This window comes from Helianthus annuus, chromosome 3, assembly GCF_002127325.2.
Source record: "Helianthus annuus cultivar XRQ/B chromosome 3, HanXRQr2.0-SUNRISE, whole genome shotgun sequence".
Taxonomy (NCBI): Eukaryota; Viridiplantae; Streptophyta; class Magnoliopsida; order Asterales; family Asteraceae; genus Helianthus; species Helianthus annuus.
In genome coordinates this window covers 143,486,021-143,498,456 of record NC_035435.2, presented here as the reverse complement: position 1 = coordinate 143,498,456, position 12,436 = coordinate 143,486,021, and the positions used below count along the sequence as shown (strand labels likewise).

The window sequence follows — 12,436 nt, the reverse complement described above, 5'->3', positions numbered from 1 at the left end:
GATTTGGATCGCTTTTGGGACAGACCGCTCGAACGGATCGCTTATTTGACACTTGTGAACCGCTCGTTCGGACATATTGGACCGCTTATTTGGACTAGCTCAATAGCCGGATCGCTTATCTGAACAATAGCCGGATCGCTCATCCGAACGGTTGGAACCGCTCGAACGGACAACTTGGAACCGCTCGAACGAACAACTTGGAACCGCTCGAACAAACCGTCTGGACCGTTCATCCGAACAATTTGGACCGCTAATTCAAACAGTTTGGACCGCTTATATGAACGGTTGAATTCGCTTATTTGGACACAACCGGGTCGCTTATCTGGACAGATCAGGCTCGTTCGAATTGACTATCTTGGTCTGCTCATTCGGTTCGTTGATTTGAACATCCGGTTCGCTTGTTGATCAGATTGTTTGATTGCTTATTGGACATCCGTTTATCCGAACAGTATTTTTGAAAACATGAAAAGAATTCCGATATTTCCAGATCTCGGAAGTGATGTTGATACGGATGATGAGGAAGAGTATCTCAACAAATGCAGAAAAAGCACTGATCCTGACAGTTTTAATTTTTTCTATGCAGATAAAGTTGAGATGCTGAATCAAAAGAAGATTGCTCGGTTGCAGAGAGAGCTTGATGCAGCAAAGTCACTGGCTGATGAAAAGGCAAAAACTGAAGCTGTAGAGAAAGTAGTGGAGAAAATTGTTGAAGTCGAGAAACTCGTGGAAGTTGAAAAAATAGTTGAAAAAGTAATTGAGGTTACTAAGCCTTGCGAGAAGTGCTCCGAATCTTGCAAAGAATGTGATGAGAGAGACAAAAGATTTGCTGAGTTAAAGAAAGCTGAAGGACAGAAAACAGAAAAAGAATCTGTGAAGAATGACTCTACAAGTTCTGCCTCAGTGTGTTTCAAATGTGACAACTTGAAGACCGAAAATGACAAACTTGTCAAAGATGCGGAAAGTTTGGCACTGGAGATCGAGAAGTTGAGAAATGAGAAACAGACTGATGATAAACAGATTCGTATTCTGAAGGAAAATAGTGAGAAGTTGAAAGCTGATAATGACAAACTGTTGGATGGTTTGAGCAGTTTGACTTCAGAAAACAAAGTTTTGATAGAAAATATAAATGGTTTTGAAAACAAACAGAAATCATCAGAAAATGAAGATTTCTGGATAAAATTGGAAAACAAAAATCTGAAAACAAATGAATTAAAGCTTCAGGAACAGATAAAAGTTCTGACGAATGAAAAGTCTGTTCTTGAAATTTTGAAAAATGAAAATGAAAATTCAATCAAGTCTCATCTTGAGAGAATATCTAAACTTGAGGAAGAAGCTAAGAATTCGAGGATCAAGATTGATGAACTTGAAAAGAAGTTGATCGGTTTTGTGACTTCATCTGACAAGCCGAATATTCCTTGTCCAAAACCAATCAACTCAGTTCCAATAAGTGACTGTGTCACAAACTTTGACTCTGTCAAAGTTGAAGATTGTGATGAAACACCTGATGATGAAAATATCAAAAAAGAAAAACAAAAATTGTTTTTAAATTTAAAAGAAAAATTTCAGAAAACTGTTCTACAATCGACTGAAAAAGGTGAATGTTCTAAACAGAAACCTTTGAAGAAGAAAGTGGAACAGAAACAAAAAGATAATAAAAGTTCATCGGGTCGATCATCCAATCAAAAGAAAAAATTACAAAAATTAAAAAATGAAAATTCTAAATTTGTTGGTAATAAGTGGTGTAGGTTGGACCACAGTGCGTCAAAGCCAAATCCAGCAAATTGGAGGAGAGAATATCACCAGGCCAAACAATGTTACGACTTAAATGTTTGGTACAACGATGGTGATAGGTACGATAACAGGGTATGCTACAGCTGCGGCTATCAGGGGCATATTGCTGTTAACTGCCAGTATTGGAGGTATGAGACCAGAAGGTGCTTTAATTGCAATATCAAAGGTCACATTGCCAGAGATTGCCTGAGGAGATCAAGTGAAAGATTGAGGGCTAAGTCTCAGAAATTGGCAAAAATTCCAGTCAAAGTCAAGCTCCAGGAACAGAAGGTTCTGAAACCTAAAGTTCAAGATAAGTCAAAGCAAGAAAAGAAAGTCAAGCTTTCACAGGGGCAGAAAGACAGACTGAGGAAGAAAAGGAAGAAGGCGAGAGAGTATCTCGAGAAGATTTTGTCCTCGGGTTCACGAGACAAACAGAATAACAGTTCTGATGAATCTACTCCCTCAGTTGCAAAGACAAGCAAAAAGAATTCATTAGATACAAATCTGGGGACAAAAGAGGAGAAGAAAAAGAAGAAAGTGAAGTTTTTACTTCCTGGCGATGAATCTGTTTCTTCGGAAACAAAGGAGCTAAATGTCGGCAATGAATCTGACAAGTCAAAGTCAGACAAGCCACATTCAGGCAATGATTCTGGTATGGTAAAACCAGAGGAGCCGTTGGTTGAGGTAAAAAAGGAGAATTCAAGTTTAGCAATGGATGATGCAAATTTTCCACCATTGTTGAACAAGAATTCAAAATCACCCAAGAACAGTCAGGCTTGGGTGAAACTGTTTAAATGAAAAACCTGACTTGCCGGAGATCCCAAGATTATATCGTGGATCAGGAATCGGCATCTTTCATGTTTGATTAGGATGATTTGAAAGTGTTTAAAATTGTAAAAATTTTACAGGTTGAAGGTCAACGCCGGAGCTTCCAGGTTGGTAAGTGCGAAGCAGGAATCGGCATCCTGATTGGTAAAATGGTGATGTAGACGTAACATTCCTACAAGTGATTAGTTTTATGGCTTAATTGCAAATGGTAAATTAGGGACATTAAGTTGTACTTGATTTACTATATATGGGCAAAAGAAAAACAAGATGAAGAGATAACCCCGAATCTACAAATGATTGTTACACAAACTAATTTTTCCGGAAAAACCATTCTGATTAAAACAAACTTAAGTGTTTTGAAATCATTATGGGAAAATAGTTTGTTGTGAGGGGGAGTTCTGATTGTTTATGCCAGGTGGATGGAGAATTGATGTGATTCTCATCATGTTGTCATTTTTGTACAGTTTGTTTCAAATTTTCCCAGAAAATCAAAATTGAGACATATTTTGATTTTAGGGGGAGTAAAATTTTAAAAAAAAAAATTAGAAAATTTGAAAATGTAAAAAATTAAAAAAATTGTAAAAAACGAGTTTTGTTGCGAAAAAGAGGAAATGATTGTAAATCAGTGGACTATCACAGCATGCTAAAGAAATGTAATGTAAAATGTGATAAACGGTCTCACTAATGATGTGACGATAGGTTTTCGTACATTTAGTAGATTTATTCGGGATATAAACCTAAAATTTCTAACTTGTGAAATTCGTGGGGAACACTACTTGGATATATAGGTAACCCCTGAAATCTTGTTTGAAAGGTCTCATATTCTGATATACTAGGTGTTTATACTCTATGATGTCTGGGGTATTATTCCGGGACTTCTGCTGAACGGTAGTTCTGACCTAGTCCTTGGCTAATACTTTCCGCAAAGTGCTTGAAACACAGCATTATAGCCCTCAGCTGATTAGACAATAAAATTGATGATCAGTTGTTGTAGCTAAAAAGATCCTCTAAAGGGGACCCACTGCTAAGTCGAAACTGATATCTCTCTGCTGAACGGAAGTTCTGACCTGACATCCCTCAGTTCTCGCATCTTTCCCCTAATTTATATACAGATATCATTGTAGTGTTCATACCTGTAAGACTGAATATTGGGATTCTGGATACGGGAGTATATTCAAGAGGTGGGACACATGAATTGAACTAAGTTCATAAAATACCTAAATAGTATCCTGAATAGATTGAAAATTGTATGAAAATTTAAGAGGACAATTATATCGTCAATCTACGTGAATCGTTTAGAACTTAAAACGATTAGAAGCTTAACGGTGCTTGTGATATGTTTCAAAATCTGATATGATCCTCTTGCACAGACTCACAAAAATATGTTTGTTTTACATTTAAATTTTTGCTTTACATTTATGTTTGATATTTTGAAAAATCCAAAAAGATTTTCGACAACTGATGTTGATGAGCTAAGTTTCAAAATCTCAAAGGCTAAACTTGATGAACGTACAGGTTGGTAAATACATTTGAAATGTTTAAAATGATTCATTAGTTTGAATCAGAAATTGAAATGTTTCAAATTTGTGAATCAGAGTATAAGTAAAAAAATTATCAATGCTTAATTGGTTCATTAAATTGAATCACAATTATTATGATTTGAGAGAGAGTGTTAGATTGTGAAGATTTTAAATGCAAAAGTGGTTCATTAACTTGATGACTATGGTTAATGTTAATCAACAGTTTGATCTTCATAATTTTTCTTATATGATTTGCTGATTCATTAAGTTGAATTGCAAATTGTATTAGTTTGTGATAGTGTGGTTAAGTTTTGCAGGTTTCTGATCCTGTTGCTTCGGATAGCCAGGAGATAAATCAGAACCAGAGAAGATCTTAAACGGAGAAAGCTAGGAGTTGATTTCAATGGTGATAACGATTTCCAGACAGAGATCCCAGCATGATGATAGGGGGAGTCTGATGAGAGTTAGAGCCAGAGAATGATCCAGGCATATGATTCCAGGAGGAAATTCCTAAAGAAAAGAGTTAATTCCAGGCAGAGTTCCTGAAGAAGACCGAACAAGAGTGAAGAGCTAGAAATGATTGAAGACTCTCACTGAAGATTCCGTCAACATTCAAGGGGGAGTCTGTTGGTGCAGTTGTCTGTCGACTACATCTTCGTTCGAGTCTTACGGCAGAGCTGATTGTATAGGAATAGGAAAGTAAGAAAGCTTGTATAGAATTGAAGTTGTTGGACCGCTCATTAGTCCAATTAGAGGTTAGGGTCGCTTTTGTGTCAATTAGGTTAGGACCACTTGAGCGGACAGGTGGATGGATCGCTCGAGGGACAAATGGTATGGACCGCTTATGTGGTAATCATGGACCGCTTATCTGGTAGCTATGTGGATCGCTCATATGGACATGTCCATATGAGCGGCCCATGTTGTCTATATATAGATAGGTCGTATAAGCGATCAAGGTAGTATTGTGAGCAAGGTTAGTGTGTGTAAAGGCGTAGCTCTGTCCGTTTGTCTCCACATTCTTGTAACTTGTTAGCGGATCAATAAAGGAGACAGTTAAATTGTGAAATCAAGCTTTACGAAGACTAATTCAATGAATTCCGCCTCTGAACTAGTCTAAGTGCTCTTCTGATCGACTCATCGGGTCAGCAAACGATCCTACAAGATCAACAACTAAATCAATTCCCGGAATTGACGAAGAGGATGATGCAGTAGCTTCAGCTGTTCTAGGGGCATCCACTGGAGGAGTACCCTCTGAAGTACCATGAACTGCTGTTGTTGGGACTTTTTGATCTGCATCTGGAAATTCATCATCCTCTGAAGATTCGTTCAATTCGTTAGCATCGTGAAAATCCTCATTGTCGAGAGCATTGTTGTTCACCGAAGATGGTTCTTGATTAACAATAATTGGACGAACCACCGGTGAAACTGTTGCATTGTCACTCTCGAAAAACATCCTTGCCGCAGCATTTTCTTCAACGGCTTCAACATTGATCGAATTGAAAAAGTCATCGTACTCAAACATCCAAGGCTGACCAGGACATTTGACTGGTAATGTGTGCCTTTGTACTCTGACCTCAGACCATTCCTCGACCCTTTTTGTCTCTAGATTCCAGACTCTTAAGTTCGGGGTGGCATACCCAAGAAAGTATCCCTCAATTGCTTTTGCCCCAAACTTTCCATTAGGATCGATAATTGTGCATGGAGCTCCAAACGGTTCAAGATAAGACAAATCTGGTTTCCGTTTGTGAAGAAGCTCAAAGGAGGTCTTGTTGTGCCTTTTGACTGTAAGGACTCGGTTCAATGTGTAACATGCAGAGGCCACAGCTTCAGTCCAGAATGGAATGGGCAACTGCGACTCTACCAACATAGTCCTAGCAGTCTCGATCAATGTGCGGTTCTTACGTTCAGCGACGCCATTCTGCTGAGGAGTATAAGCTGCACTAAATTCATGAAGAATACCTTTTGACGTGCAAAACTCCACCATGGCATGATTTTTAAATTCAGTACCATTGTCGCTACGTATCCGCCTAACCTTCAGCTTATACAAGTTCTCAATCTGAATGATTAAGTTTTTGATAATACCAAAGGTTTCACTCTTGTGGGCCATGAACGCCACCCAAGAAAATCTTGAATAATCATCAGTTATCAGTTATCACGAGGCAGTATTGATCATTCCGAATGCTTTTGTGCTTGACAGGACTGAACAAATCCATGTGCAAACGTTCTAACGGAACGGCCACCGAGTTGATTTTCTTTGTAGGATGTCGCTTCTTTGTTTGTTTTCCTTTCTGGCACGAAACACAGACGTCTTGAAGATGGAAATTTTTAAGAGGAACACCATTCACCAATTCATTTGACACCAAATGATTCATTTTGCGTAAGTGAATGTGACCCATTCGTCTGTGCCAAGAGATTGAGTCTTTTTCTGTGGCTTTAGAAACGAAACATGTTGCTTGCGCAGACGTAGTAATAGCTTGGCTCATATCAAGGACGTACAAATCATTTATCCTTGGAGCTGACAAGAGAATCCATTCTTTTGGAATTTTGAAGCCGGGTTTCAGCACATAGCATCCATTAGCATCAAAGTGTACTGAGAACTGCTTGTCACAGATTTGAGAAACACTAAGAAGATTGTGATCAAGTTGTTGCACAAAGTTGATCTTGTCAAAGCTGACAATCCCGTTGGATATCATTCCTTCACCCGTAATATAACCACCCTTATCTCCAGCAAAAGCAACATAACCTCCTCTAATAGATTTGACGTCGTAGAGAAGCTTCATGTCGCCCGTCATGTGCCTGGATGCCCCACTATCAACAATCCAATGACTACTGATAGTTCCTCCTGGAACACCCTGCACATGAACTCAATTGATTAGTTGGAGATGGGGACCCAAGCCATTGTGGTCTTGGGTCTTCCATTTTCATCTACAACGATAACTTCCACCTTTTGATGATTTGGAAATTGTGATGGTCCCCCTGATTCAGTAACCGTTTTTGGTTTCCAGGTCTGTTTTGTTTTACCAGTGTTATTCTTAAAAATTTTAACTTCATGGTTGTCTGAAGTTATTGAATTGTCTGGTTTTGCAGAAACAGATGTTTTGTTAACCACATCGGTTTTAATGGCTTTTTCAATTTTCTTGACCTGTTGACGTTTCTGTTTCTTTTCCCTTTCTTTTACTAGGCGGAAATCTTGTTTTACAGAAACAGATCGCCTACGGTCAGTTTGGTCACGGGGATCATCAACTTTTCCTTTTTGTTTATGAAGATATGGACAATTTCGAATTATGTGTCCAATTGTACCGCATTCAAAACATGATCTTCATTCAACAAACCCCGAAGTATCATGTGATCGTCTTGCCGATGATGATGAACTTTGTGATCCCGAGGTACTAGGTTTTGAACTGCTTGGTTCATTTCTTTTTGACACAGTTGCTTTTTTAACAAAATCTAAGTTAGATTTGTTTTCAAACGTTTCAATTTTGTCCGTTCCCTTAGATTTCACAAAGTTCACATTTTTGTTCTTCTTTTGATTCGGCTTCTTTTGACCTTGAGCCGGTAATTTTCCTTTTGGCTTGGTGTGACTTTGCTGTTTTTGCACTGTTGGTAATTTCTTATTGCCAAATTGTTTTCGAATGTGACAACCGGTAATTAACGGCTTCTAATTACGCGATTAACGAACGTTTAAGGCGATAATAAATAGTGTTTAGGACACGAATTAACTTAATTAGGCCATTGGAATGCCTAAGAACGCTTATCTGACGCTACAGCGCGCATATGGTGATTTTCGGGAAACCTGCTAAGCGTTAAACGAATAACGAATTGAAACCGAACAAAATACTGACAACGCCGACAATCACGAATTGTATACGAATATTTTATACTGATAAATTTTGTTTTACGAATTTATCGTGCTTCCGTACGCCACAAAACGCAAAGGTGAATGAGAAACGTGACTGCAGGAACGCACCGGCAACGAAAAGGAAGCAGCAGACACGCATATTACCTTTAAAAATGAAATTTTACGATATATTTAGCCTCGTATTTAAATTTTAGTAACCATAGTCGAAACCGAATAGAAGAACTGATTAAAAATGACAACGACACAATTTTACGCGATCATTACCGTAGTCGACAAACGGGCGCGCAAACGACGTCTACCTATACTAATTCACGAGCATTTAAACCAAAAATTTTAATTTACGACTTACGAATAGTTCGGGATGCGAAAACGGGTCTCGTAGGAATTACGGGCCACTTAAACTCAGGGATTGGGCTTGTGGGCCTTGGGCCCAAGCCCAAAGCCCACTACTAAACCCTAAGTATAAATGTGTAGTGATACCATTAGCTTTTCATTTGAAACCCCTGATCAAACCTACACGCACACAATGAGAAAGCCCTGCACTCCATCTTCTTTGTGAGTAACCCTAGTTCCCAAACTCCCTCCTTCCAAACACAGATCAAAAGAAAACCCGCAGACCATCTTTTTATCTGCTCTCTCTGGGTTAACGATCAGCCACCACCAACCGGTGGTGTCGTATGGTGGTGCTGCGGCGAGATCGAAAAATGAGAGAGGAGAGAGAGAACATAGCGGAGGAGAGAGAGAGGAATCAGAGAGAGAGAGAGAGAGTAGTGAGAGGAACGGGACCCGGGCACGACAAACGGCGACAGCAGAGCCGTCACGACGGCGGTGGTGGCACTTTTGATTCCGACAGTTTCACGGTTAGACCCCCCCCCCCCCCGTTCATTCTCCGGATCTTTGGTCGGACCGGCTCCGGCTCTGTTTCTGTTGATGATCCGCTGTTGAAGATGATGATGATGATAAGCTGATGATGATGACAGAGAACAGACGATGGCGGTGTGTCTCTGATGAGCTCCGGTTAGTGAGCCGGGTTTGTTATTTTTTTTATTATTTCTTTTACTCAGATCCGTTAGATTTGTGCACTCAAAATCCACGTTTTATGTTTTGTATAGTCCGATTCTGATGCTGTTGAAGTTCGGTTCTTTCAGTTTCAGCAGGTTCTGGTCAACAGTGACAACTGGTCAGCGTGTTCGAGATACATTAGTTTCAGTTCGGTTGACTCGGTCGAACCGAGTCAACCTGGTCAAGCCTGGTCAACTCAGCGAGCCAACTCGGTCAACCCAGTCGACTCGGTCAACTCAGTCAAACGTCGAGAACGTGAAAGACCCGGTAAAGTTAGCGTAGCGAATTAGTCTACGTTAGATTTTATTTAGTATACGCGAACCGAGCTCGACCCGACTAACTAACGGTTTTACATATAGTGATTTTGTTTCGTATTCGACGTTTTGATATATTTAACGTAAAAATAATATAATGTTTGTTGAGTGATTGCTGAATTTTGACGACTAACGACAACTTGAGTTGTCGGGGTTATTCCAAAAACAGAGGAAGCTCTGTCCGTTTTTCGTTAAAAATCCAAAATACCAAAACGTAACTCTATTGTTTAAACGTCACGTATTGAAATTCGAGCTTTTCGTATAGCATAAATAAGAAGACGTATTTATTTTTCCGACGCTATAAGTTAACGAAAACCGATATTTGATTTAAGATAAATATAATTATTTATATTTGTTTCAAACGTCCAAACCTCGGAAACTTTCACAACGAAACTATGACTAGTTGTATTTCGTTTAAACGTCGTTTTTCGAATAATATTTTTTTAAATAAATATAATTATTTATATTTATTTCAAATGCCATGTATATTTACAAATATAATTGTTTTATATTTATTTCAAACGACGGAATCCGGAATTTATATATTTCAAACATTTAGTATACGATACTCCAAGCGTCTTTATAACATAAATATAATAGTCCACATTTGTTTCAAATATCGCGAATTCGAATGTTTATTTCGCACGCCAACTTTAAACCCTTATGTGAAATAGATTGAGTTGTTATATTTACTGCAAGCGTCGACGACTCGAATGTTTTCGAGTGACTTTACAACAACGGTATATTTGTTTATATTGGCTTCAAACACCAAGTTTTCGAGTATATATATCTATATATATGTATATATATTCATCTACTTCCATCCTACGAAAACTACAACGGTGTATTACCGTATCATATACGACACAACAAGACGCTCCATTATCCATATACGTATTTCTATTCGCGACAACTAACACGGCTATGTAAATATATTATATTTATGGATATAAATACACATGTATATATCTTAATCACTCGAAAACTAAGTCGATCTCGAGACTTAGTTTTATCCCGATTATAAACGGGATCAACTAACAATAGTTTGGTTATTTCAAACCAAGATAATAACACCTTTATAGAATCGTTTAGTTAACGATTCGGTAGAGCTCGGACACGTAGTTTAGCTACGTTGTTTCGTTTAGACACTCATAAGTATTCCTTCGTAGGAATGTCGTAGTCGTATGCTAGCCACTTCACGTTCTTGGAATGACACTACGGAATCACGCTAAGCTAGCTTTGCACAGGAATGTCAAGGTGAGTTCATAACCCCCACTTTTTACTGTTTTACATTTTTATAAATGTTTATGAAAACATAAGTGTTTTTCGAAACATGCATGAGTTTTAATAACACAAATGACGTGGGCAGAGGCCCAAGGACATGAATAACTCACACATTATACGTTAACTAGGGTATGGTTAAGCTAGGGAATGAACTGTTAGATCAGGTGAGCGAATAGTAATCTCTCTTAAGTGCCATTAATCTTGTATAAGACCGAGGGCAAAAGTGGTAGATCTATCGGGTGTAGCGAGCCCCACTCTTGGGTCCTTGTGTGGCCCATGTAGTGCTTTTGTTGTTCTAACCGGGTGGACCGGGGGAAATCCGCTAGGGTTGAGTGCTTCCTATGTCGCCACACATATTAATGTCCTTGCAAAACATTAATGATCTGTTCATAGACGCTTACATACCAGCTTTTGATACTCAAATTTTCAAATGTTTTTAAGATTCATTTGATGGAAACTCACAAATACATGGATTTACAAACTTTGGTAACGCTTTTCAAATTATACCTAAGTAAGAGGACGCGTTGATCCTGCTTACAAAGGTTCGTTTGGGCTCGGCCCTTTCTCTCTCGTGCAATGCACAAAGACTCTCGTGGGCTAGACTCACAGTTTTTCATATATTATGCCGAGAAAATGATTTTTCTATATTTTCTCAACAACTTTAAAACCGGTTATCTAAAAGATTTATATTAAATCTTTTCAAAACAAACTATGAACTCGCTCAACTTTATGTTGATTTTTCGCATGTTTCTTTCTCAGGTTGCATTTTCAAAACTATGGAACGGTTGGAATAGGAGAACCCATGGGAATTCGAGTACTTAGCGGCGTTCATTTTCGAGAAGTCTTAGCTTATTTGCTTCCGCTGTGCAATGAAGATACCGGTCCAGTCACGCCAGCTCTGATATTTCGGGGTGTGACAGATTGGTATCAGAGCTATAGGTTTCAGCGAATTAGGTTTCTGTAGAGATACCTAGGCTTTAACCTCACTATCCTCTGGGGACTTAGATATCAAGAATTGAACACAGACAGAACGCCTAAGACTCGAATATGGGTTCCAACCGTTGCCAAGAACAATGAATCAACTGTTTCGATTTTAAACATGCACAAGAGTTGCGTTTGATACACGATACACGAATGATTACATACAGTAAGCAAACCTGGAGGGTTTTGATAACACGCATTTAGCACCTTTGGAAATCTTATGTCGAAACTTATTAAAGGTCCTCACTTAGAAACCGTGACTAACAACTCGGGCAAACGCCATTATATTATCTTGTCTATGCTTTTTAGTTACCCGAGCAGGTAACCTCCGTAGAACGAAACGCCATTGCGCAACTATACGTGAAACTTAAACTATACGTCAACGGACGTCGAAGTATATCACACACGACTTTCGAGGCAAGGCCTTTGGGAAACATGATTGGGCATGACAACAACGATGCTAATCCCGCCAGCGGGAGGAACGACAACCGAAATGCGGTACTTTGCCACGTGATCCTGCAAATGACATGAGTCACGCAGAGGTATGTTAAAACAAGATTTCACAACGGTCGTTACTTAGTCTGAAGAGACTCACAATGGTTGGCGCTGCAAAAGAAGTCACACGTCTTCGTACCCCCTATTTCATTTATGGCAAATACGCTATGTTCGACATTCCATGGTAATGTCACCTAACAACCGACCATCACACGAAGTTCCAGGTAAAGTCCTTAAACTTCTTTTGTTGAAATTCTGACTTTTGCATATAGCGAGTAGACTTTCATATTTCTACTCCCCCTAATGATCCTTGCATCACA

At 38.9% G+C, this 12,436-nt stretch overlaps 1 protein-coding gene and 1 long non-coding RNA gene across 2 annotated transcripts in view; one reads left to right on the top strand and one right to left on the bottom strand.

Annotated features, from left to right (window-relative positions):
- The window catches only part of LOC110932160 (brassinosteroid LRR receptor kinase-like), a 51,689-nt gene that overhangs the window by 27,436 nt on the left and 11,817 nt on the right, over positions 1-12,436 (bottom strand). The window lies entirely within an intron of this gene.
- On the top strand, positions 8,487-9,554 carry LOC110929866. The gene is made up of 2 exons (XR_002587467.2): positions 8,487-8,997; positions 9,093-9,554. It is a non-coding gene; the product is annotated as an uncharacterized LOC110929866 (long non-coding RNA).